This window comes from Rattus norvegicus, chromosome 8 (assembly GCF_036323735.1).
Source record: "Rattus norvegicus strain BN/NHsdMcwi chromosome 8, GRCr8, whole genome shotgun sequence".
NCBI lineage: Eukaryota > Metazoa > Chordata > Mammalia > Rodentia > Muridae > Rattus > Rattus norvegicus.
The window spans coordinates 113,922,981-113,926,679 of record NC_086026.1 but is presented as its reverse complement, the minus strand read 5'-3'; the positions used below and the strand labels follow the sequence as shown (position 1 = coordinate 113,926,679).

Here is a 3,699-nt window from a genome sequence, read left to right as displayed (position 1 = left end):
ATATCCTCCAGAAAAACAATATGTGCTCTTAGCTTCTAAGCCATCTCTCCACCCTCAACTCTTAGCTTTTATATAAGACCCAGGATATAAGACCCAATATAACTTTGTGCTCCGAGAAGGTAGAATCCCACATCTCTATGCAATGGGTCTCCCCGCACACAGCATGGTGCCTTGGTATAATTCAACTCCTCAGATATTAATGGAATGAATAAGGTCATGGATGGATGGATGAATGAATGAGTGAATGAAGATGGCTATAAATGGATATACAATGGAATAAATGTAAATGTATTAATGAAACTGTTTATCCATGTGGATTCATGAAAAGACTGAAGGAAAAGAACATTTGGTGCCATGTTAAGGAAGATCTGCTCAAAGATCTGGTTTAACTGAAATCAGTAAAAGGAAACACAGGCGGCACCCGATACGGCACAGGTGTGGAAAGGGGCGTTCCGAATGGAACTCCATTCGCCTAGGAACTGAGACCAACCATCTCCAAGGAACCTCATAAAAGTAGGAAGCTTCTGCACAGCTAAGGAACGAGTCGTGGGAATAGGAATCCCATGGACGTGAAAGAATCTTGCCAGCTATACATCTGACAGAGGGTTAATGTCCAGAATATATAAGGAACTTAAAAAAAATCTAAAGAAAACTGCAACAACCCATGTAAAAGTCTGTCTCCATAAAGATTTCTCATCACACTGTAAGAAAAAGAAGAGCTATTGTCTAAAGGTTTATGAAATCCTGACGTACACAAAGGTGGGCTTGTCTTTACCGCAAAGCTTCTAGAACCTTCTGCTCTCCGGATGTGTAATTGGGGGAGGGAGCCTGCAGTGTTTCCCAGGCTACTTTGGGCACTGCCACATGGGAAACTCTTCTCTACACATGGTGCTTGAGAAGAAATTAGCACTCCGTAGACACAGAAAGACTTGGGGAGAAAGGTTCTGATGCCTGAAAACAAAGGTTTCTAGGTCCAGATTCCCTTGGAAGCAAACTCTGAAGGACTCCGAGCAGAATCAAGTGTAAGTGTTTGGGGAAGTGAAAAGAACGTCGGAACAGAGGGTGGGGGAGTGGGGCAGGCAGGATAGAGCATGCATTTTCCAAGCAGCTGTCACACAGTGGACAACTGGAACTCTGTCTTTCTGGGACATCTCTGGCCACACCAGGTCTCAAAGGTTGAGGGAGTTGAAGGTTTTGTCCCATGATTTCCATCAGTCATTGTGGGGACTGTTCCCTGAATATGTGCTTCTATCTTGTCCGGTACATAACAAAGAGGACAGGCGGCCAGAGATGGTCTTCACTAGTAAAATCTAGTTCAAAGGAAGGAACGCTTAGTTTGGTTCTTTTTTGTTGTTGTTGTTTCGGGGGGTTTTTTGTTTGTTTGTTTGTTTGTTTGTTTGTTTTCTTTTTCCTTTCCTTTTTTTTTCAGGGATTTGAAGGATGAAGCACTTAATTACTCATTCTGTAATTAGTTTGTAATTCTCACAAAAGGCACACAGGAAATGTTCTATGGAGGCTGCGTGCCATGCAAGGAGGCCACGGCATATTTCGTATTAAAGGACTGGCCCAGGGCACGGGTCCATGGAGCACAGCTTTGTGTGCCTACCAGAAATCCTAAAGATGGCTCCCATCAGTGCAGTGAAGGAAATAGACAGAAGTCTTTACAGAATAGTTTGCCAAGGCATCCACCCAGGGAGTGGACTTCTCAATTACCTTAGCTTTGTGGGACTATTGGTCATCCCCCAAGAAGGAGATGAAATAGCGCTGGGATGGTCCCAGAAGTCATGGGGCTTGACTGGCTTTCTTGAATTCTTCCTTCCACCAGCATTCTACGTTCCTCACAAAGATGGCTCCCTCAGGTAGCAAGCAATTACTGGAAGTTTTTCAAATATGAAGGACCATGGAATCTATTCAAAGCAATCAGGACGAAAAATCCTGCTCTCCAGGCCCAAGACCAAACAGTGGGGCAGTAATCACTGTATTTCCTCCCGGTCACTCAGTGGGTGCCTGAGCAGGCGTGGCCCCATGGGAAGAAGAGCTGATTTCCTGTATAAACTATAAAGTGACTTAGATTCCAATCTCTTGCCTCTGCCAGCTCATAGAAGAAAAAGAGCAAATGGATAGATTGTTTGCAGAAAGTGGCCTCAATTACTCCCCCCACGTATCCATACCTGTTTGCAGGACGATTCTGCAGTTCTTCCAATTAATGTCTATTTTCCAACCTCCTGCGTCTGACCTGGTTTCACGCTCTGCTTGGCCAGGGGGATGTTATTGCAGTAACATGAGACCGGTGCCCAGCCTGTACTTGAAGAGTCCTTGAATCTTTTTCTTAGAACCATACCTGCTACCAGACAAATAAGAAGTCCAGGCTAGCCTGCTGATTAACAGGCCAGCATACTGTTATAGATGTGGGTCTGAATCCAGAGAGGATGTCTGCTAAGAGTTCTCAGGTCTGGACCAACAACCTGGGACTTGTGGTTGATAGAAATAAAGACAGTTGGTCAGAGAACAGAAAGATGCTCTTGAGAGTGAAAGGGAACTAGAGAGCCAGGATAGTCCTGAGACCTGCAAGTGGCTAGCCAGTATCTTCTCTGGGAGATCTCAGGAATTCACACATGTTGTCTTTTGTTACATGAAGCCCATGGCCAGAGGGGTTTTCAGAGCTCTATGAATTGATGACTGTAACATGAGAATCTTGATCTACACACACACACACACACACACACACACACACACACACACACACACACACTATTCCATTACAGAACGGTCCAGTCCCCACCACGTCTCAGTCAACATACAGAATCCATTCAGACTTAGCACTTCCTAACTGACTCCTAACTGGATATATACCTGAGCCTAGGTCTACACCTCCAACCCACAGAATAAGGAATTAAATTAGTGGTGGTAAATCTAAACCACGAAATTTCCCCATGGTTCCCTAGGCTGCAAATCTCTGTGGAGAGAGCATTTCACAGCCTATTCTAGTGGTGGAGGTGAAGTCAGACGACGCCAGAGAAACGACGCACTGGGCTCTTGAGTGACTTGGCCACTGCAAAGGGCCATCCTAGACAGAGATTTTGCAGCAGCCACCCATGCAGCCCGCCTTCTGCATCAGGCCTTGGTCTTCCCACCTGGAAGGCAGTGAAGACCAGGCCCCATGCATACAGGAGCCTTTCCCCCATCTGTGGAAGGAGCTCCACCCCTAAGCCATCACTGCTTATGCCCCATCTCTCTGTTCAGGTTTCACTCGCTAGCTCAGTTCCCACCACTCACCCGCCCAGACTGTCCTGCTGGTCTGAGAGAGCTCAGAAGGGGTCTCTGCCTCTTCTTCCTGGTCCTGTTCACTTCCCTGCTTTCTGACCTCTGTCCACACACTTGCACAGGAACAATTCGAACAGGGCCACTAATGGCCTCTTAGGTCCTATGTTGAATGACCTCATATCCATTTTCTTCTTAGTCAACATTATGTAGTACTTGACACTTCTCTGTGACCTAAGAGGGCTTGCTTATGAGCACTTCTGAGGAATCTTGATTTAGATCTCCTTTTATTCAAAAAAGTCTCAAGGCTTGAACATGAGCATCACAAAGGACTTGTACCATCAGAATCCTTTCTAAAGAAAATGGAGCATCCTTTTCCAAAGAGATGGTTGCTGTAATGTGCCAAATGTGAGATGTTTGGTTCTTTTTTATTTTGTT

The 3,699-nt window shown here is 45.4% G+C and overlaps 1 long non-coding RNA gene across 1 annotated transcript; it reads left to right on the top strand.

The window, feature by feature from the left end:
* The first annotated feature begins 823 nt into the window (after window positions 1-823).
* Window positions 824-2,222, top strand: LOC134479987 (uncharacterized). Its single transcript, XR_010054061.1, has 2 exons — window positions 824-1,022; window positions 1,826-2,222. It is a non-coding gene; the product is annotated as an uncharacterized LOC134479987 (long non-coding RNA).
* Window positions 2,223-3,699: the final 1,477 nt, after the last annotated feature.